At 49.2% G+C, this 23889-nt stretch overlaps 1 pseudogene; it reads right to left on the reverse strand.

Annotated features, from left to right (window-relative positions):
* LOC135889360 (zinc finger protein 850-like) overlaps nucleotides 1-22821 on the reverse strand; it is a 126068-nt pseudogene extending 103247 nt beyond the window's left edge.
* Between the last annotated feature and the right edge of the window lie 1068 nt (nucleotides 22822-23889).

Below are 23889 nucleotides of genomic sequence, written 5' to 3' on the forward strand. Positions count from 1 at the left end.
AATTTTAAAAATCCCCTTCCTGTTTGCTCATCCCGGCGTGGCGTGGAGTGCTATCAGCGAATCTTTCCAGGTGACCATGCCTCCACGCACCAAGCGAGCCCCAGCATGGAGCAATGGCGAGTTGCTGGACCTCATCAGTGTTTGGGGGGAGGAAGCTGTACAGTCCCAGCTGCGCTCCAGCCGTAGGAATTCCGATACCTTCGGGAAGGTATCAAAGGACATGATGGAAAGGGGCCATGACCGGGACCCCCTGCAGTGCAGGATTAAAGTGAAGGAGCTGCGGAGTGCCTACCGCAAAGCCCGTGATGCAAACGGCCGCTCGGGTGCTCCCCCCGCGACCTGCCGATTCTACAAAGAGCTGGATGCGATACTTGGGGTTAACCCCACCTCCACTCCGAGCACCACCATGGACACTTCAGAGCCGGTGTGGGGGGGGGAGGAGGAAGAGGAGGAGGAGGAGGAAAACGGGAGTGATGGTGGTGGGCCTGATGGAGACACCCCGGAATCCCTGCAGCCATGCAGCCAGGAGCTCTTCTCGAGCCAGGAGGAAGGTAGCCAGTCGCAGCGGCCGGTACTTGGTGGAGGACAAACAGAAGAGCAGGATCCCAGTAAGCAGTTTTTTTTTCCGGGAAGGGATTTTTTCGGTGCGGGCTCTTTGGGAGAGGAGGGTTACGCATGCATGCCTAGATGCGGAATAGTGCATTGATGTGGTTTATCACATCGCGGTAATCGGCCTCGGTAATCTCCTCGAATGTCTCATCCAGAACGTGTGCAATGCGTTTGCGCAGGTTTATCGGGAGAGCCGCCGTGGTCCTTGTCCCAGCCAGGCTAACATGTCCGCGCCACTGTGCCGCGAGGGGAGGGGAGACCATTGCTGCACACAGGCAAGCTGCATATGGGCCAGGGCGGAAGCCGCATTGCAGTAGAATACCCTCCCTTGCTTCCCAGGTCACCCTCAGCAGCAAGATATCATCCAGGACGAACTCCTGTGGAAAATGTTGGGACAGTGTTCAGTGTAGGTGCCCCCTGAAGCTGTTGGCTCTCCCCAAGGCACAGAAACCCAGAGGACAGTGCAGCCCTGAAACGATCAGTCCCCCTTACTCACCATTGTGAGGCTCCCGTGGGATATGTGTGCTCTGTTTCGGACGGGAAAATTATGCTATTGTGTAGACCCTGTGTGTTTTCTACTCCTTAAGTGTGGGGGGGATCATTACTCTGTCTGGTATGAACAATGCTGCCTCTGTTAAATGTTGCATTTTGCCTATACAGCTGCATCAACCTTGAGACCTCAGCCGTCCCTCTTATCGCCTGCTCAGAGACTGCAAAGACTCAGGAAGAGACCGCGAAAAAGCAAAGAAGACATGCTGCAAGAAGTGATGCGGCAATCTATTAAAGAGAATGAGAAAGCACAGGACTGGAGGGAGAGAGAAAGCAGGATCCGCCAGGAAAACGCAGCGCACCGGCGGCAAAGCACCGCGCACCGGCAGCAAAGCACTGATAGGCTCATAAGCATCCTGGGGCGCCAAGCAGATGCTATCCAGGAGCTGGTAGCCATGCAGAAAGAGGAGCAGTACCGCAAACGCCACCCCCCCCTACAGCCCTTGTCCCAAAACTCTTTCCGTTGTGCCCCACTGTCACCTCCAACCCACTTTCCCCAACTTCCGTGTTCTTCACGCCACCCGCTGCCTCCAACACCAGTATCTTCACCACCCAGCCCTGAAAACCACGACCCTTACCCTCTGCATTCAACCCCCATCACCATGCAGTATAGCTATCCTGAAGTGCAGCACTCACTGCACAGCACACCAGACAGGACATATGCAAATCTGTGATTGTACCGTTCCCCACTCCACCCCCTTGTTTCTTTTCAATAAATAATTTTTTTTTCTTTTCAATAAATGGATTCTTTGGCTTTGAAAACATTCTTTATTATTGCATAAAGTAAAAGACTCCTTAGCCCAGGAAATAAACAGGCACTGCAAGTCTGCTTGTCTGCTAAGCAGACACTGATTCCTAAAGATTGGAACTACTGCACTTCACTCCTGTGCAGGGCACCAGATATCACTGCTGGTTTTCAGCCTCAAATTGCTCCCTCAAGGCATCCCTAATCCTTGCAGCCCCGCGCTGGCTCCTCACCCTCACTCTCACTGTCACTTTGGATCTTAAGGAATAGTTCGACAGCCAAACGTGACGTGCTGGCGAGACTCGTCAGCATACGCCTCAGCAGTTCGGACTCCATTTCCCGCAGACAGATCGCGCTGCACTCTGAAACCGTTGAAAGATGGCGCCAAAGGTGGACGGAAACAAAGGGATTGCTGGGATGCGAAGCGATGCATCACGGGGCATTGGGACAGGACCCAGAATCCCCCGCACCCACGCCCCCTTCCCACAACCCACGGCGCCAGAATGGGAAAAGGTGCTCTGTGGGATAGCTGCCCATAATGCACCGCTCCCAACAGCGCTGCAATTGCCGCAAATGTGGCCACGACAGTGCGCTGGGCAGCTGTCAGTGTGGACAGAGTGCAGCGCTTTCCCTACTCAGCTGCACGAAGTCAGGTTTAACTCACAGCGCTGTACATCTGCAAGTGTAGCCAAGGCCTTAGACACTGACCCAGCCCCTGCTTAAAGGCCTGGGTTTTTGCTTGCCTATTTGTTTGCTGCCCTGCCCTGACATAGGGCCTGGGCTGCTATAGACCCTGCCTCAGCCCTTGCTTAAGGGCCTGGGTCCTGACCTATTGGCTCAGCCCCTGCTCACGGGCCTGAGCCCCTAGCTGTGTGTCTGCGGCCTCAGATTGCCGCCGGACCTGGACTGACCGTGGACCGGAGCAAGGCGGTGGGCTACCCCACAGCCCCACTGAGGGCTGAACCTCGGCCAACACTACTACAGGCCCGTTTCCAGCACTTGACAAGGAGATATAAGGAACTGTAGAGGGGGGGAAGATAAGCATGGGGAAATAGTTTTACTTTGTGTAATGGCCCATCCACTCCCAGTCTTTATTCAAACCTAATTTAATGGTGTCCAATTTGCAGATCAATTCCAATTCAGCAGTCTCTCGCTGGAGTCTGTTTTTGAAGTTTTTTGTTGTAATATTGCGACTTTTAGGTCTGTAATCGAGTGGCCAGGGAGGTTGAAGTGTTCTCCAACTGGTTTTTGAATGTTATAATTCTTGACGTCTGATTTGTGTCCATTTATTCTTTTGCATAGAGACTGTCCGGTTTGGCCAATGTACATGGCAGAGGGGCATTGCTGGCACATGATGGCATAGATCACACTGGTAGATGTGCAGGTGAACGAGCCTCTGATAGTGTGGCTGATGTGATTAGGTCCTATGATGGTGTCCCCTGAATAGATATGTGGACAGAGTTGGCAACAGGCTTTGTTGCAAGGACAGATTACTGGGTCAGTGTTTTTGTTGTGTGGTTGCTGGTGAGTATTTGCTTCAGGTTTGGGGGCAGTCTGTAAGCAAGGACTGGCCTGTTTCCCAAGATCTGTGAGAGTGATGGATCGTCCTTCAGGACAGGTTGTAGATCCTTGATGATGCGCTGGAGAGGTTTTAGTTGGGGGCTGTAGGTGATGGCTAGTGGCATTCTGTTACTTTCTTTGTTGGGCCTGTCCTGTAGTAGGTGACTTCTGGGTACTCTTCTGGCTCTGTCAATCTGTTTCTTCACTTCAGCAGGTGGATATTGTAGTTGTAAGAATGCTTGATAGAGATCTTGTAGGTGTTTGTCTCTGTCTGAGGGGTTGGAGCAAATGTGACTGTATCGTAGAGCTTGGCTGTAGACAATGGATCGAGTGGTGTGGTCTGGATGAAAGCTGGAGACATGTAGGTAAGTATAGCAGTCAGTAGGTTTCCGGTATACGGTGGTGTTTATGTGGCCATTGTTTATTAGTACTGTAGTGTCCAGGAAGTGGCTCTCTAATCAGCTACATGGTCAGTGGATGTTCATCGCCCGATACACGGGATATCAAGAGCCCTGGGACTCTCTTGGGAAAGGAGTTTTATGAATAATAGGTTCCCCCCACCCAAATATTGTGATAGAATCTCCAGTAAGTTCATATTGAAAATGGTTATTAATGTGCGGCCTCTAAAGTGAGTGTCAGACTCATGCTACTGTAATATCTGAACCATGGTAAGCAGGGGAGTGGTGTGGAGGGTCCCTGGGGACACAGAGGAGCTGAAGTCCCTCAGAGTTAGGGGAACTAGGCAATGCGGAGCGACAGGTTTCACCCCCTGCACAGATGGGGATTAGGGAATCGGCATCTACTGGGGGCTGAGGTCTGGGATGGGGCTGCATGGGCAGTAGAACGGGAGGCAGGTTGGGACCGAGGAACCGGGAACATTTCAATCCTTAACAACACAAAACAGAGAAACGCTCCCGAGTCTCTCCCAGGGAATTAACATTTCTGTGCAGAAAGCTCAAGGTTTGAACAGAAAGGAGTGAAACCAAAGGGCCACACGATGGCGCCAGAAGCCTAGGGACGAAAAGCCCCAGGATTTCTGTGTGTGCCTGGGCTCTGGAAAGGGATTTGGTTCCACTCATTGCATTGCTGTGGCCGGTGACATCCCAGGAATGAGCCATGTTGATGACCGTGACACCGGGTGTGAGGAGGCTTTAATCTGATTCCAACGGAATAATGATTTTACACCTGAGTTATTAGCGGCAGCTTCCCAAAGGCAATTCCAACTGGTTCCTCCCAGAGTTGGGTGATCGGGGAACAGGGAATCTCTCCGGCTCCCATAGGGTGACCAGATAGCAAGTGTGAAAAATAGGGACGGGGGTGGGGGGTAATAGGAGCTCATATTAAAAAAAAGCCCCAAATATCAGGACTATCCCCACAAAATCAGGACATCTGATCACCCTAGGCTCCCACTGTTAGTTCTCCTGTCTTTCTCCCTCCCCCACACTATCACATGCCCCCACTAGTAATGAACTAATGAATATAAGCTGACCATCAACAAACTTAACCTTGAAATTCGTTGAAGGTTTCTAACCACCGGAGGAGTGAAGTTCTGGAACAGCCTCCCAAGGGGGGCAGTGGGGGAAAAAACCAAACAGGCTTCAAGACTGAGCTTGATAAGTTTATGGATGGGGTGGTGTGATGGGACTGCCTGTAACGGCATATGGCTGATCTGTGATTGCTAGCAGCAAATATCTCCAAGGGCCGGAGATGGGACAATAGGTGGGGAGGGCTCAGAGTTACTGCAGAGAATTCTTTCCCAGGTGTCTGCCCGGTGCGTCTTGTCTGCATGCTCAGGGTCTCACTGATGGCCATACTTAGGGTTGGGAAGGAGTTTTCCCCAAGGGTAGATTGGCAGAGACCCTGGGGGGGTTTTGCCTTCCTCTGCGGCATGGGGCATGGGTCACTTGCAGGTTTAAACCAGTGTAAATGGTGGATTCTCTGTAACTTGACAGCTTTAATCCATGATTTCAGGATGTCAGTAACTCAAGCAGAGGTTAGGGGTCTATTACAGGAGTGGGTGGGTGGGGTCCTTTGGCCTGCAAGGTGCAGGAGGTCGAACTAGATGACCACGCTGGTCCCTTCTCACCTTAAAGGCTCTGAGTCTTAAAGGGAGAGGGAAGTAAAGAACACATTTAAAATAAATAAACCAAACATTGTAATACCAGGATGACTCGAACAGCTCACTGTATAGTCCCACCCCTTTCTTCCACCACTGGATGTTGAATGACCTGGTGGGATTTGGGACATTAATTCTCCCATTCCATTGATAAACTGATACAATGTGACTGAAATTAAACCAATTTCCGACCAAGAGAAGGGCACATCCCTGCATTGGCTGGGAATTGAACCCAGGTCAACTGCTTGGAAGGTAGCTATGCTCACCACTATACCACTAATACATCTGGCAGGAGTGTTTCTCCCAGGTGCCACTTATGCCGAATGACTCACCCCCACAGAGCTCAGGAGCTGGCTGGACAGGCTGGAGGCAGCCTGTGAGCAGAGACAGGTTCCCAGGATGACAGACAGATGGGAACATGGGATCTGCATCCTACCCCAGAGGTGGGCAAACTACAGCCTGCGGGCCACATCCAGCCTGCGGGACTTTCCTGCCCGGCCCTTGAGCTCCCGGCCAGGAAGACTCGCCCTGGCCCCTCCCCTGCTGTCCCCTGCCCCGCAGCCTCACCTCGCCGCACTGCGAGCACTCTGGCACGCCACTCCTGCTGGGCAGCAAGACGGCGTGGCTGATTCCGGCATGGTAAGGGGGCAGGGAGTGGGGAGTCCTGGGGGCAGTCAGGGGACACGGAACAGGGGGTGGTTGGATGAGGCGGAGGTTCTGGGGGCGGTGGTCAGGGGATGGGGAACCAGTTGGTTGGGGGCCTCGGGGGGGCTGTCAGGGGGCAGGGGTGTGGATAGGGGTCGGGGCAGTCAGGGGACAGGGAGCAGGGGCGGTTGGATAGGGGGTGGGATCCCAGGGGGGCAGTTAGGGGCGGGGGGTCCTGGAAGGGGGCAGTCGGGGACAAGGAGCAGGGGGGGTTGGGGCTTCTGAGGGTGGCAGTCAGGGGGCAGAAAGTGGGAAGGAGTGGATAGGGGGCGGGGGCCAGGCTGTTTGGGGACGCACAGCCTTCCCTGCCTGGCCCTCCATACACTTTTGCAACCCCGATGTGGCCCTCAGGCCAAAAAGTTTGCTAACTCCTGTCCTAGCCTGAGGTAGCACCAACCTCATCTCCACCCTCCGAGAAAGGAAATGAAAATTGATGACCATAATGACAAATTTCACCCCAGAAGGAAGGAGACAGCTCCTTTTAAAGCACATTTTGTGCTGGTTCCTGCTACGTACAGAACGGTTTGTTCTCCTGATGATGCCAATCTTTGGGCTCTGCCCGGATAAGGAACGATTCAGGCCGTCACTCAAGTGAAGACGGGAGATTATTTTTTTGACAGGGATGCTGCCTCATCTTAAGGGTGTTTGTCGGTCCCCACAAAAGCCCAAAGCTTTTCACCGAAAGGAGGGAAAGGAAATGGCCACAAGATGGCGCCAGGACATAAGGAAGGTAACACAACCCCATTCTTAGGGGTAAGCCATTCTTTTTTGTCAAGGTCCAAAATTGTTGGTCACGGTCTAGTCGAAGTCCAGACTCCAGAGAAGAAAATAAAAAAAAAAAAACAATAATGCTAATAAGAAGTAAATAAATAGATGTTGGGGTCCATTGAAAAGCGATTTGGCCCGCTGTCTGCCTATTGATTACCCCGCATTGACTCTGAGAGGTGATTGATCTCCACTCTCTTGGATTTGAAGAGCTGGTTAGTTTTACCCTTGGTATCCCACCAGGCTGACCAAGCCATGTTATTGATGGTGACACTAGGATTGAAGGATTATATCACATTATAAAAAATTGTAAATAAAGATGTCGTCAGAACGTGAGCGTTCTGTAATGAACGGCTGGTTCCCCCAGTTGAGTCCCAAATGCTCAGCTAGAAACGCCCCTGGGACCCCTACATTCCCCAGCAGGAGTGAAAGGAGAAACCCCCAGCTCTGCACTTAGCTCCAGGCTGATTTATTCTTTGCTGCTGAGCAGGGAGCCAGGGCCGTTCTCTGGGAATTGAGGTGCCCAGCCTGACCCAGCTGCTTCATTGCCCCCTGGGACCCTGCAGGCTCAGACCATCCCTGAGGCCAGGCAGCTGCTTGGGGAGCTCTCCTGGTGTCGCTGGCAGTGCCTGGATAGCCCACTCTCAGGGCCTGAGTTCAGCCATCAGCAAAGGCAGCAGCTTTGCTCCCTACTTCTAAACAGAGCTCCCAGGCAGTGGTTCTCAACCAGGGGTCCCAAGTTGAGGGGGCAGTGAACAGATTTTTTTGTGGGGGCACCAACATAACCCAGAAAGCAGGGCCGGCGTTAGACTCGCTGGGGCTTGGGGCAGAAAGCTGAAATCTGAGCCCGACTACCCGGGTCTGAATTTGAAGCAACTTAACTTTGTGGGGGCCCCTGTGTTGTTCCAGGGGCTCCAGGCCCCCACCCCAGCACAGACTGGGCAGTAACCTCACGTCACCCCTTTGTGACTCCCAGGGACCCTGCAGGGACAGCAGCTCCATGCTGGGCCCTAGGGCCCCCCAAAGCACCTGGGGAGAGGGGACATTAAACCTCCATGTCAGGGGTCTCCTGCTGCCTGGAGGTGACTATATCCTCACAGCCCCTCCCCCTCACACTGACACCCCCATGGACCCCCCCTCACAGCCCCTCACACTGAAACCCCCATGGACTCTCCCCCTTACAGCCCCTTCCCCTCACAGAGACACGCCATAGCCCTCCCCCTCATAGCCCCTCCCCTCACATTGACACCCCCATGGACCCTCCCCTCACAGCCCCTCACACTGACACCCCCATGGACTCTCCCCCTTACAGCCCCTTCCCCTCACAGAGACACTCCATAGCTCTCCCCCTCACAGCCCCTCCCCTCACACTGACATTCCAATGGACCCTCCCCATCACAGCCCCTCCTCCTCACACATAGAGGGACTTGTTTGCTGCAGCCTGACATTACAAACCCAGGGGTGAGATTTTATGGCTGTGGAATTCTCCCAACCACATATTAACTTCCCCATCGCCCCCAGTGCAAGGACTCCCCAAGCTAGTCGAGTCCATACATGGGTCACTCTTTTCATCACACCAGACGGCTCCCTTTGAGCAACGACCTTTTGAGGCCAACAAGAAACCTTCTAGTTTAGGCTCATTCATGCACCACATTTATCAGTTGTCCTGGGCTCATTGCCCGTGACCTGCACGTCTGCTGGCTGTCAGGCGTGAGACCCTTTGATCCCTGCCTCGCCTACAATCCTGTTTCTCAAGATCAAACCCAAGACCAGAAACTTGCTGCAGCTTATGCAGCCCTGTAGAGCACTCAGAGACACAAAGAGAAGATCCATAGGTGACCTTGGCAAACCCCGTAAGAACGGCCAGACTGGGTCAGAGCAAAGGTCCATCTAGCCCAGTATCCTGTCCTCTGACAGTGCCCAATGCCAGGTGCCCCAGAGGGAACTAACAAAACAGGCTTCCTGGGAGCATCTGCCCCCTTCCACCACAACATGAAGCAGGCAGGTAAAAGAGAGGGGAGAAGTCCCAGGAACCCTTTCTCTTTTTCTCCACAGCCCATCAGCAGGGTTCCTCCTTCTCTTCCCTCCTGGGCCTCAGTGCGACTAAATCTCCACGCCTAGACAGCTGGCCCATCTGCTGCACCCCGATCCCCCATGCCTGAGCCTCCCTGCCAAAGTCCTGCACCTGGCTCCATAGAATTAAGTCTCACACCTCGCTGGGGACTCGACTTCTTGTGCCCAGAGTGTCTCCGTCCCCTCAGTAGATGACCTGAGAAACACAGTGTCCGCCTTTTCCAAAGACGTGGATTCAGAGTCCTGAGTGCTGACTGTTACACCATGGAGCCAGCTTGTGCTGTTTTCTCTGGACATCTGTGACCCTCACAGGGCTGGCTTGTGTAAGCAAACTGTTGGCCCCTTACTAAAACTTAGTGGGGTTTTTTGGTTGGCTGGTTCCCAGTACCAAAACGAAGGGGAAGGGTCTATGGGAAATCAGGACCCTGAGACTGACAGTCCCCAGGGGCAATGGGGAGAGGCCAAAGCTCCAGCTCACCCTGACAGTCTAATGAGGGGGTCACCAGGCCAGGGGGTCCTATTCTCCATGTGAGCTGGAACTAACTGGGCCAGAGTGGGGCCGAGATAAGGAGAGAGCAGGAGCAGAAGAAGAGCCTGGGAGCAGAGCTGTGCAGGTGTGGTGCGAGAACGTGCTACCTGTAGGAATTTGCTACCTCTGGCAGTTACTCTTATGTAAGAGATCGTAAAAAACTGTGATCCGCTGTAATTTGCTACCAGTAGCAGCTACTGATACCTGTGGTTGTTCGTATTTGCTAACTTGTCCTAATTTGGTACTTCTCGCCTTTCCCACCTTCTGGTACAGAGGTAGCGAATTGATACCAATAGCAGTTACTGATACCTATGCTTGTTCTTATTTGATGACTTGTCCTAATTTGCTAAAACGTGACAGTGGTGGGGGATGGAAGCATAAAGTCTTCAGCTTCCAAATATAAAAATTGCCTCTTAATATAGGATTGTAAAAAATAGAGTGAGGTCATTTAAACATCATTTATTTTGCAGCTTCATTTAGCATCCTGACATTGATACTTCTGCCCAAGTGACCTGTGGGTTGGATTCATTTTAGTGGGACACGTGGAGGATAATTTAAATTTTTAATTTCCGTAGGGTTCGCATTCAATATACTTCTATGCTGGTGTAATTTATCCCCATTACAGTTCTATTTGATTTATTACAATAGCACAAGTCAGTCACAGAAGTGACACAGTACCCCTAGTGAGTCTATGCTGACATAGCTTGGGTTAACATAGGCTTGTAGTGTAGATATGGCCTAAGGTATGTGAAATGTTTGGGAGAGGTAACCAGAAAAGTATGAGGGTAGACCAAGATTCATGCAGGTGTTTAGCTCCAGCTTTTGTGGAAGTGGCCTTATGGCACCATAGAATATATCATAGAATATCAGGGTTGGAAGGGATCTCAGGAGGTCATGTAGTCCAACCCCTTCCTCAAAGCCCTAAAGGCTCAGGATCAAAGAGGCACATAAGAACAAAATATCATGTATTAATTAAAGTTTCTTGACCTCAGGGTGTATAACTCATGTTTTTAGAATTCTTGTGGTTGTCAAGCCCTCTTGGGGTTGTAGATGTGTGCTCATTAGGTTTTGAAGGCCAAAACTATAAATGGGTTTAACAAAGAATTAGATCAGTTCCTCAGGCTAGGTGCATCAGGTATTAGCCAAGAGAACCAGGAACGCATCCCCATGCTCTGGGTGTCCCTAAACCTCTGACTGCCAGGATGGGTCACTCAATGATTGCCTGTTGTGTTCATTCCCTCAGCAGCACCTGGCACTGGCCGCTGTCAGAAGAAGACAGGATCCTGTACTAGATGGACTATTCGTCTGACCCACTACAGCAGTTCTAATGTTCAGCAAAATTTACAATCGATTTTTGCCTTTGACAAGGATGTTACATGAGAGAGTATACGGCCGTTATTGAATATTTGTGAATCAAGTTCTACACACAAGCAATGGCATGTGGAAAAAACCTAACGGCTGGATTGAGAGGCAAAATAGCAGTTGGAAACGGCAAACACCATTGGTGGATTGAATAAAATTTTTTTTTTTTTTAGGACCAGCCCAGAAATTCAGTCAGGCTGGAAGTCAGATGATCCAGCAGAATCAACATCTGCTCTAAAAATAAGAAGAAAAAGTTAGAATTAAAAATTCAAATTAGAAATCACAGTAAAAAAAACAGAGCAAGTGCAATACTAGAAACACAGATGTCGCTGCTAAAACTAGCAAGTACTTACTGCTGCATATTTTCAAGGACTTGTTGGTAAAATATAAATTAAATAGCACAATGACCTGCATCTGCACAATAACAAAGCAAAATGATGAAGTGATAAAAGTAATTCAGGGAATCCCAGCAGCAGCTAAGACAAATTGGTGAACTGCTGTGAGACTTTATGCAGCCAGATGCACTGATAAGGGATTCTTTGGTTCTGTAAAGGATTTCACTGAATGAAGTATCAGGGGTTAGCCGTGATAGTCTGAATCTGTAAAAAGTGACAGAGTCCTGTGGCACCTTATAGACTAACAGACGGATTGGAGCATAAGCTTTCATGGGTGAATGTCCACTTCATCATCTCACAAAGTGGGTATTCACCCACGAAAGCTTATGCTCCAATATCACTGAATCAAGTCTCCTACAACACCCCCATCTCTGCTCCTCCTCCTGCCTCTGTGTGTCCCAGAGCCGCTGCAGGGACTGACCCGCACCCATGCTCTCGCTCCTATTAGCACTTGCAGGGGCCAATCCAGCTACGGGAGAGTGAGCGCCCCTGGGAGCAGGGAAGTGACCAAGTCTCCCTGCCAGAGGGTTGGGGAAGGGGGAAGAAAGGGAGAGTGAAGAGACTGAAAGGGGATAAGGAGAAATGCAGGGAAAGCAGGGCCCAGCTCTTTTCTACTGCATCACCCCTGAGTAGATTGCTCATGAGCTCTGGGTAACTATCCCCCAGGGTCTCCCAGATCCCCCTGCCTCCCCAGGGAATGCACATAGGAGTCTCCTTCCTCCCAGGCGTAATTACAAGCAGCTGTAGGTGTCACCCTTATGCCAGGATTTGAGAAAGACAGCAAAGCTTGGGAACATGCATCTGTATTTACAGTCCAGTGTGACAATCCCCGCTCCAGGAGATGTTTGTTCTCTACTCCTGCTGGATTGGCACAGAATGGGGCAGCAAAAGGCTTGTGTCAGTTTCTGGTGCTCCACATTCCTTAACTTAGGACAGTATGAAATGAAGAAAATGGAGATTGAATTAAAGGGAAATATACAAATAAAAGTTCCAGCCCCTGTTACTTATTTAAAGAAATGACTCAATAGCCCAGTTACATGTTTTATTAACATGAACAAATAAATCCAAGAGCACACATCACTAAGGCTAAATGACTATAGACACCACTCAGCTAAGGGTTAAACAACACAGTGACAAAGTTCAGGTCAAATCAGTAAATCAATGAGTTAACAAGGATATTGCATTGGAATCAAGTCATCAATTTAGTCAAACCATCAGATTAATACAGCAGAAAATCAACCCTTATAAATCCTAAAAGAGCAACCCAAGAAGGCAGGTGCATATTTAGTGATGCCAAAACCCCAATCAGAGATTCACCCAGGCAGTGCAACCCAGATTTAGCCAGCTGAATATTTCAGTACCGAAACCAAATTATTGCTTACATTTAGCCCACAACCTCAAAGCGAATTAGTTTTCTCCTTAGATTTCACTATTGTGTAGCTAATACTTCTCCTCGCCCTCTTGCCCCAGAACACATACAGACCTTAGAGAGACATTAGTAAAAGAAGTTTAAACAGCTCTCGCTGAACAATACATATTTGACAGCTCAATGCCTTGCAATGCTTCCATAGGTGAGGAGCGTGCATTCAGTCATTTCATAGGGCAGAGTTTTAAGGCTATTCAGATTTGGGGAACTATTCTTCCTAGCATCTTCCCTTTGTAGATTTCAGAGGCGTTCACACACTCACACCCACTGAGCCGCACGGTTACACCCCAATCTAATAGAAAGGCTGGGAGGTCTCCAAGTTCCTAAAAGGAAACAGACAAAAAATAGAAAAAGGCACAAAACATTTCTAAGATGATAAGGGGTTGGATCTCTGCACCTCTCGGTCTTTGGATTCACCTGGAGTAGGAATTGTAGCTGCAGTTTAGGAACCAGGTAATGGCATAGATGGTCCAGCACTTTGGGCTAGCAGGGTTTGCAGGTACAGGGAGACTAGTGAAGGCTGCATAGCCTGTCGACCTTGTGCTTCATTCCCCAGAGGGTATCAGTCCTGGGATCCTGGCAGTCAGTCTCTCTGAGGGTATGTCTACACTGGCAGAGTTACAGCGCCACTCAGAGAGTGCTGCAGGGAAACCGCTATTGTGTGTTCACACTGTCAGCTGCCTGCTGAACTTACAGCGGTACTCGGAGCGGTGCACTCTGGGCAGCTATTGCACCGAGCACCTCTTTCTCCTCTGCCACTAAGAGTTGTGGGAAGGTGGAGGAAGGTGTTTCCTGAGCCCAAAAGCGGCATTCCACTGTGGTCAGCACCGCCGTGAATGCCCTGTCATGCATTGCTTCTCATCTCAGCAATCCCTGTGCTTCTGTCCCCATTTGGGGCCATCTTTCAATGATTTGTGTACTACACGCTCTGCCTATTCGGTCTGTAGGAATGGATCCCGCACTTACTAACACGTCACGAGTGGCAGTGGAGTTATTCCTTAAACCACAAAGGCAAGAGGAGTTCGATATTGATCTCGCCACACGCAGTAGCTACGACAGGAGATTGCTTGTGGCATTCACGGAGGTGCTGACCACAGTGGAACACCGCTTTTGGGCTCAGGAAACAAGCACCGAGTGGTGGGATCACATCGTGATGCACGTCTGGGACGATGAGCAGTGGGCTGCAGAGCTTTCGGATGAGGAAAGCCACATTCATGGGACTATGATGAGCTCGCCCCAGCCCTGCAGTGCAAGGACACGAGAATGAAAGCTGCCCTGCCATTGGAGAAGCGTGTGGCAATTGCACTGTGGAAGCTGGCTACTCCAGACTGCTACCAATCGGTCGCTAACCAGTTCGGAGTGGGAAAGTCGACCGTTGGACACGTGTTGATGGAAGTGTGCAGGGCCATTAATTGCATCCTGCTCTGAAAGACACTGACTCTGGGCAACGTGTGTGACATTGTGGATGGCTTTGCACAAACGGGCTTCCCTAACTGCGGAGGGGGATAGATGGCACGCATATTCCAATTCTGGCACCTGACTACCTAGCCACCGAGTACATTAATGACAAGGGGTATTTTTCTATGGTTCTACAGGCACTTGTGGATGACCGTGGGCGTTTCACAGACATTAACACAGACTGATCCGGAAAGGTGCATGCCGCACGCATCTTTCAGAACACTGGCCTATTCAGGAAGCTGAAAGCAGGGACTTTCTTCCCGGACCAGAAGATCACTTTAGGAGAAGTTGAAATGCCCATTGTGATCCTGGGAGACCCTACTTACCCCTTAATGCCGTGGCTTATGAAGCCATACACGGGGCATCTTGACAGCAGCAAGGAGTTTGTTCAACAACAGGCTGAGCAAGTGCAGAATGACAGTTGAGTGAGCTTTTGGCCGTTTAAAGGCCCGCTGGCGCTGCCTCTGTGGAAGGCTGGACCTGGCCGATGACAATATTCCTATGATTATAGCCGCATGCTGTACGCCCCATAATATGTGTGGAGGGAAGGGTGAAAGCTTCATTTAGGGTTGGACGGCTGAGGCTCAGCACCCGGAGGCTGAATTTGAACAGCCAGAGACCAGGCCTATTAGAGGGGTGACGCGCGGGGCCATAAGGATCAGGGATGCCTCGAGGCAGCAATTTGAAGCTAAAAGCCACTAATATTTGTTGCTATTCACAGGAGTTCAGTGCAGTGCTTATAATGCTAGGAGGTGATTGTGATTGCTGCAGACGATGCACTATGAAGGTTTAAGAAAACTGTGTGTTGCTTTCAAACCAAAACTATTCTTTTATTAAAAAACAACAACCGGAGGAGAGAGACCCAAAAAAAAAAAAAAAAAAAAAAAAAACACATCAGCACTGTGGGGGATGGGGGGGGGGAAGGGAGGGGCACAGGAGGAGGTGGGGTCCTGGGACAGTTAAAGATTTGTGTATGTCCAGGTATCATATCCAACGTTATCCGTTGGAGTACAGTGCAGCGGGTACTATACTTCAGCAGGAATAAACTACAGAGGGACGGGTGTTGAGTGCACTGGGTACTGGGCATCCATAGGGCTGGACTGTGATGGGGCAGGAGTGGAATGCAGCAAGTACAGACTGGAGCCAGGAGGTGGATAAGAGTGTGTTGGTGGTGTCAGTGGATGCATTAGAAAGAGTTTTGCGACAGCAGATGTAGGGGAGGGTGGTCGCGGAGCTGCTCGGTTTGCAGTGCCAGTAGCACCTGGAGCGTGTCCACTTGGCAGTCCATAACATTTAAGAGCCGCTCTGTGGGTTCATTCTGACGCAGGGTGTTCTCCTTTCGGTCCCTCTTCTCACTGTCCGGCCACTCCTTCAATTCTTGCTTTTTGGCCATGGAGTGCATCATGACCTCATGCAGAAAGTTCTCTTTAGTTCTTCATGGCCGCTTTCTAATTCTGTATCGCCAGCTGAACGGCTGCAACCAAGCGGGAGGCTGGGCTCCCAAGATCATCTCTCTTAAGCCAAAATGCAACATTTTAGCAGTATTGTTTGCAACACAGAGACCATTGATACAGTGATTTAAAACACAGCCACTGTTCACATACCTATCACTAACTGGCTAAACCCAGGCAAGCACACATGAGCCACAAGACCCCCAAAATGGTAACAGCAGGGGCAGGGGAAATCACTGTTCCCGGACCGTACTGTACACTGGGCACGTGGCTCTTGGGGAGAGACAGCGCTGTGTGTGTGTGTGTGGGGGGGGCTTATAATCATTCCTATACCCACATTTTCCACAGGCTGTGTTCATTATGGAAGATATCTCGCTGCTGAGGGTGAGCAGGGAATCAAAGGAGGGTCTTCTCCAAGACTGCGGCTTTCACCCTGGCCCTTATGTGGCTCCCCTGGGTGCAGCAATGGTCCCCCCCCGCCCCTCCCATGATGGCAGAGTAGTGCAGGAAAGTTACCCTTAACGGGGCAAGAAACAAAGCAGCTCTGCCAAAGAACTGGATTGCCCTGTATCTCCATGAGAGTTTCATGGAGATCTCTGGCGCAGATTCCCATGAAGTGAGGGAGTTAATCAACACCTTGTTCTGCCGCTCAGACTGGGCATGTGGTGGTACACACATCATACAGACACAAGCCTGCTTTCTGCAACCCTCCTGCCCTCAAGAACTCACTTCAGTGATTCCCAAAATCAAAGCCACTTACCAGGGGCCTCCTCTCCTGTTTGAACTTTGCCAAGCTCAGACAGCTGTGACTGGCTAGCCTCCTCCAGGGTAGAGAAGAACTCCTGGCTGCATGCACCTCTGACCTCCAACTCATCCTCTGCCTCTGGGTCTCCCTCCACCTCCATATCCTCATCCAAGATTTCCTCCTCCTGGCTCGGTCCACTGTCAACTGGCACGTGAGCCACCGAAGCATCCACAGTGGTCTTCGCAGTGGAGGTGGGGTCACCACCAAGTATCGCATCCAGCCCTTTGTAGAACCGGGAGCTGGTGGGTGCAGCACCGGAGCGGCGGTTTGCCTCCCGTGCCAAGGAGTAGGCGTTCTGCAGCTCCTTCACTTTGACCCTGCAGTGCAGCGTGTCCTGGTCATGGCCCCTTTCTCTCATGCATCGTGAAATCTGGCCATATGTATCAATTTCTATGGCTGAAGCACAGCTGGGACTGGACAGTGTAGCCTGATTTGAGGTGTGTTAGTAGTGTAGATTTAATTTATTAAATTAATATACTTATTTTTAATTATTTGATAATATTAATACTTATTATGGGTATTAATTAGTATGGGTTTAGGCTTGCCAACTTGTTTGATTAGAAGATAAAATTTGTTTTGAATTAGGCTTTACAGAGTTTATAAAAGGACCTTTGGGGGTATGACAGGAAGCTTACACTGAGACAGGTATAGTTATAAAGACTTTTTATTAAAATCAATGACATAGTAAGTAAATGGTAAAACAGTTAGAATTACAAAATTATAATTGTATCACAGTTATTCAAGATATATATATGGTAATACATGATTATGTGCTGCAAAGCTTTGGTTAATACTTACACCCTGTTTTTATGACCTGGTGTTGAAAGATATAGGATCACACCTTTGGTGCTGCTTTTGACAGGGGAAAACTAATGTCACACCTCTGGGAGAGGAAGCTAATGCAAAAAGCTGTTAGAGCTGTTTACTTTCTAACTATGCAAATAAGCATATTAATCCTTAGAGCTACAACAGCCTCCTCTCCCCAAATGCTGATGAGGTCCAGCATTCCAACATTGCTCCAAGCAAGGGATTGCCTGGTGCATGGAGCAGGCATGGTCACCTGGAAAGATGCGCTGAGACCACTGCATGCATCACCAAGCAAACAGGAAGGGGACTTTCAAAATTCCCAAGGAATTTAAGGGGGGAGGGTATTCATGGTTGGTCACCTGAGGGCAGTGTAGTAGAGTTCAAACCGATGACCAAAGAGGCGAGAGCAGGGATTGTGGGACACCTCCCGGAGGCCAATCGCAGCACTGTAATCGACCAGCGTGTCTACACTGGCACCGCGGCGCTGTAGCCCCGGCGCTGGAAGCTGTACACCTCTCATTGCGGTGGTTTTTTTTACAGCGCTGCAACTGCTCAGTTTCTGCGCAGTAAGTGGCTTGGCAGTGTGTACACCTCGGGAGTTACACTGCAGAAAGTTGCTTTACTGGGCAGAAACTTGCCAGTGTAGACAAGGCCCTAGATGGCTTACAGAAGAACGCAAGACTGGTCATACTGGGTCAGACCAATGGTCCATCTAGCCCAGCGTGCTGCCTGAGAGTGACCAGTGCCAGATGCATCAGAGGGAATTAACAGAACAGGCTTGTTGACCTGCAAGGTGAAGGTCTGTCACCCTTACCTTTAACTCTATTGTTGTGGATTCCAGCTTACCCTATCTTACCACACCTCCCCTGAGGTCTCTGGGCAAATCAGGTGTGAACCACTCCTTTGATACAGACATGTCCCAATCCAGCTGAACTGAGGCAGACTTTGGGCCAATGTCAGTTTGGAAAAGGCCCGCTTAACCCAGCAGCTTTCTCAAAGTATCTGTTGCTGTGAACCGCATGTAGTGTGGATGTGTGAACCCCAAAGACATCAAACATGAAAGAAACACAAGGCCAGTTTTGGGGAGGTTTCCAGAGCCAGGCCTAAGGAAAAGGGGCCTCAGCACCTATAAAAATAATTTAATTTAAATTTTGTAACCAGTTAAGAAACCAAACCAAAAAATAACCCAGAAAAGCTACCATCACACATCCATCACCATTTTAGATTTTGACATCTCCTGCCTGATGTGACATCTTTGCTTTGCAAACAAGAGACCTGGAGAACTCTGTGGCTGTTACCCTCTAACTGGGTAAAAGGTTCCAAATCCTGTCTCAAGTAATTTCCCTCTTAAGGGAAGATTTATTTTAAAATTTATCATAATAAATTCCATTTTAAATAGAAATAATTACCGTCTATACTGGGTCTCTATTCTCGTACATGCTATTTCTCTCACATATTCCCCTACTCTAATTCCTTTGGAGTGAGGTTTTAATTTCAGGATTAGCCTCCATTTCCTATGTAGTAGGAGGCAGCAGGGAGAAAATTAGGAGAAAACCTGAATTATATTGTAACACTGAAAGTTATCACATCATCAGCCTCTTCCGTGACACTAATTAACTTCATGTTTAATTTCACTGTCGCTGGTAACAACTTATCCAACGATTACAAAATATAAACCGATAGGGCAGTTTTCTCTTAATTCCCATTTCCACCCAGTGAGCTTTGTGTGAAGTCACATTCTACAATAACCTAGGAGCCTTCCATTTCTGTGAATTCATTTCTCCCTGGGTCTTCTCCCAGAAGTATGGGTGGAAGGGGTCTCACACTACGTGGGAAGGCTGCATCATGAGAAAAACCACCTGTGCTCTATTTTCACACTTTCTAATCCTTCAAAGTAGCAGCAGCAGGAGAAGTGATACAAATGCACTAGACTTAACATCAAATCCAAGAGACCAAACCACAGACTCTGGACTTAGCATTCATGGATCCTGCAGTCTGAACTTGGAATCTGATACATTCCCTCATTGGCTACCATCATTTGTCCAGCATGGAAGTGCTTCTTGTCCAACAAAGTAGCCAGATTCAGACCCATAGGCATAGAATGGCTCTGAAGGAATCAGCTGTTTCTCTCTGTGCTTCGTGAAACTTTGGATCCAAATGGTAAAGGATGGTTATTCCCAATTTAATTATGGCATCCTTTAGGAGTGTGACCAATACCACTTAACAAGGGAGCAGGGTTCTAAAAATAGTTTACCTGGGCCACAGGTCACCATAGCTTCAATCTCTGGGGTGAAAATCAACCACCAGTACCTGCAATTTCTACCTGAGTTCTTGTCAAATTTTTGACCTTACTTGGAGTAATTTTACACTTCTCTGGCATAGAATTCTTCACCTACCACACATCATATCAGTAGCGATAGTGAGGTATAAAGCTCCCAAATATGCCCTTTTATTTCTTTAATCTGGTGGCACAGATTTAAATTAGGGACTAAATTCAGGTGCTGCTTAGAATCCCTGTAAAACACCAAATGTCAGGTGTCTATTAAAAATAGGTATCTTTCTGCAACTATCTCACATTCAACATGGATTTCATTTTCTACACATTTGCAGCATCTCCCAGGGGTGAGCTGAAGAGAAATGTCACTTGCATTTTCCCCATCTCTACCTAGATAGGGATTGCCTTTCCCAAATAATAGGCAACATGAACCTGATTAGGAAGGTGATATCTTCAGGAGCGACCTCCTGCAGCGCCCGTGCCACAACTGCTTTGGGAGCCCAATGCATGGGTATTTTGCTTAGTTCCAAGTCATTTACTAGGGAATCCTCTTGCCAGCCCTTTAGAAAAAATATTGACCTAACCAATTGAACAACAGGGGGGATTGGGATGGTGATGGGGAATAAGGAAATCCCTCTGACCTACCCGATCTTCTTCTGTTGTTACAGAGGGTAAAATGACATTTCCCCCTATCCCTGCCCTGTTCCTGCTGTTTGTTATAGTTAAAAATATTGAAGTGATAAAAATAGTAGTAAAAGTATCTGCTCTGCCGCACATCCTGAAGCAACATCAGAGCAACTGGGAATGAAACAATTTGTTCCCAAAGGGGGAACCTGAAGACTAACAATTGCTTTGAAATGGGGGAACAGTATAACCGTGATGCTCAGGGTTTGTTTAGGTCAGGTCAAGGGGGAACCTAATGCCAACCACTGCAAACCTCTCTCCCCCACCTGGAGCTGATGAACATTCCTGGCTGGATGGACACACACTCCTACGACTCAAAAGGAAAGGAGTTGATAGAAAAGATCACAGGACTGATCCCAAAGAAGGTGAGCTGCAAAAGGGAGAACCAGGCAACTCATCTGGTGGAGCTGAGAGACCACGGTGAATATGGTGCAAAAATCACTATGTGGGAATTAGCAAATGTGATTTAAAAAAAAAAAAAATTCTTTGGCCAGCCCTAGTCAAAGGATTTATTACAGTTCTTGCCCATGTGGATTCTCTGATGCTTGATAAGGTTTGAGCACTGACTGAAGCTTTTCCCGCACTCAGAGCACGTGTAGGGCCTCTCTCCTGTGTGGATTCTCCTGTGTACGCTCAGGGCAGAGCTGTGACTGAAGCTTTTCCCGCACTCAGAGCATGCGTAGGGCCTCTCTCCTGTGTGGATTCTCCTATGTGTGATAAGGTCTGAGCTCCGATTGAAGCTTTTCGTGCACTCAGAGCATGTGTAGGGCATCTCCCCAGTGTGGATTCTCCTATGTGAGATAAGGTGTGCGCTCCAACTGAAGCATTTCCCGCACTCAGAGCATCTGTAGGGCGTCTCTCCTGTGTGGATTCTCCTGTGTGCGCTCAGGGCAGAGGTGTGACTGAAGCATTTCCCGCACTCAGAGCATGCGTAGGGCCTCTCTCCTGTGTGGATTCTCTGATGGATGATAAGGGTAGAGCTCTGATTGAAGCTTTTCCCACACTCAGAGCATGTGTAGGGCGTCTTTCCTGTGTGGATTCTCCTATGTCTGCTCAGGGCAGAACTGTGATTGAAGCTTTTCCCACACTCAGAGCATGTGTAGGGCCTCTCTCCTGTGTGGATTCTCCTATGTCTGCTCAGGGCAGAGCTGTGATTGAAGCTTTTCCCACACTCAGAGCATGTGTAGAGCGTCTCTCCTGTGTGGATTCTCTGATGTGTGATAAGGTGTGAGCTCCGACTGAAGCTTTTCCCACACTCAGAGCATGTGTAGGGCCTCTCTCCTATGTGGATTCTCCTATGTGTGCTCAGGGCAGAGCTGTGACTGAAGCTTTTTCCACACTCGGAGCATGTGTAGGGCCTCTCTCCTGTGTGGATTCTCCTATGTGAGAGAAGGTGTGAGCTCCGCCTGAAGCTTTTCCTGCACTCAGAGCATGTGTAGGGCCTCTCTCCCGTGTGGATTCTCCTATGTCTTCTCAGGGCAGAGCTGTGACTGAAGCTTTTCCCACACTCAGAGCATCCATACGGTTTCTCACCTGTGTGGATTCTCCTGTGTGTGATAAGGTGTGAGATCCGATTGAAGCGTTTCCCGCACTCAGAGCATGTGTGGGGGACTTCTCCTGTGTGGATTCGCTGATGTGAGATGAGGGTTGAACTATCAATGAAGCGTTTCCCACACTCAGAGCATCCATAAGTTTTCTCACCCGTGTAGATTCTCTGATGTTTGATAAGGGCAGAGTTTGCAATGAAGCTTTTCCCGTACTCAGAGCACGTGTAGCGTGTCTCTTCCAAGTTGATTCTGTCATGTATTATAAGGTCTGAGTGGCTACTGAAGTTTTCCTCTGGCCTCTCCTGAGTCTCACAGGCTTTTGCTTTTTCTCGGAGTGCACAACTCCCGGAAACATTCCCTTTGGATCTTCCTGATAACGTCCCATGTGGTTCTACTTGCTCAGCATCTTCCTGCTGGGGTTTCTCTTCATTCTCACTCACCATCCCATCACCTGAATAGGACACAAAAAGAATCCAGACATAGGTCACTCCCTGCACCAGAAAGAAAGGAAATCTCAGAGAGAGGAATGGAAAAAGGGATGAACAACCAAAAATATGTGTGGGAGAGATCAAACCTATCAGGAGCTGATTTTCCCCAAACCTTTCCACAGAGAAGAGAGGAAGGGATCAGTTTTGGTCCGCATCTCACCAGACCACTCAGGGAAAAGCGAGATTGGGGAGGGATCTGCTGCCAGTTGTCAGTCAGAATAGGAGGGAAGCCATGAGTGACATCTGCCAGAATGATTCCACATCTGCAGGGAACAATCCTAAACTTGGAGAGCTCACAGGGTCTTCGTAGGGCATCCCAAATGTTTCTTGCATTCCCAAACAGTTCTTGAGTTGGTTTAACCAATTTCTCACCTCTCAGGAGCACTTCTTTCTCAGAGCCCTGGAGGTCTGGGATCCATGGCTCTTCCCCTCGTTCCAGCTGCAAGATCACATCAGGTTTGGAAACTGGAAACCCTACTACAGGCAAAGAAAACAAGGGAGGTCAGTGGAATTTGTGGGATACTTGGCACAAAGAATATTCCATGGTTTTAACCCCAGCTCATTTTAAGCAGTAACATCCCAAGGCCAGCTTCCTTAGCTCAAAGTGGCAGGAGAGTTATTATTATAATAAATCATATGCATTACCTTAGTGCCTCAGGACCCACTAACAGTGGGTCCCCATTGTGCTAGGCAAAGTACAAACCCAGAATAGTAGATGGCCCATGCCCTGAAGAATTTACAATCTAAATAGACAAGACGGACACAGTATGGGGGAAGGCTTTAAGGAAGGTTTTAATACACTTTGGAACTGATCAGGGATTCCCACGAGGACTGATGAGGGGGCGACGGTAAATACACATTTAGATCCTTTTCTTGTTTTATATCTTTTCCACAGAAGGCGCACTGGCACATTGTCATGGATCCATAGGATCTGTGCAATGCCCTGGCTTTTAAACAGTCCTTGGGAGGTGCCCCTGGAGTGCACTAGACCTCCAAAGGGTCCCATTCTTCCACAAGTATAGGCCATGTAGCTTCAACACCTGAGACTGAGCCTTTGGCTTCAACACTCCTATTTCAACCTGTGAACTCTGCCCAGCAGGTCCAGCTGAACGACACTCCTGGTCAGAGACTGTTCCTCAGTCAATGCACAGAGCAAATGTTTGCTGTGACACTGGGCAGACTTTTAAAACATAGCAGAGCTTATTAGTCAACTGAGCACTGGAAAGTCCTTAGATTAGGACAGAGAAGCAAAGAAGACAATATAGTCCATATTGGCCAATGCCCTGGAGCCCTGCTGCTGTAGAAAACGCTTTGGTTTCCTTTCACTGTGACTGTCCATTTGTCTTCGCTCCGGCAGAGCTTCCTGCGTCTGCGAGCCCAGTTCTTCCTGCTCCCAAAAACATAACGAGTCCATGTATGCTTCACTCAGCCAAGCAGATATCCTCCCATGGACAGGTAATAATTATTCTCTTGTCTCTGTCGGGTATTCCATTGATGTAGGCTGCTCCCAGCCAGTCCTTAATAACCCATTCATATCACC

Source organism: Emys orbicularis, chromosome 15 (assembly GCF_028017835.1).
Source record: "Emys orbicularis isolate rEmyOrb1 chromosome 15, rEmyOrb1.hap1, whole genome shotgun sequence".
Lineage (NCBI taxonomy): Eukaryota > Metazoa > Chordata > Testudines > Emydidae > Emys > Emys orbicularis.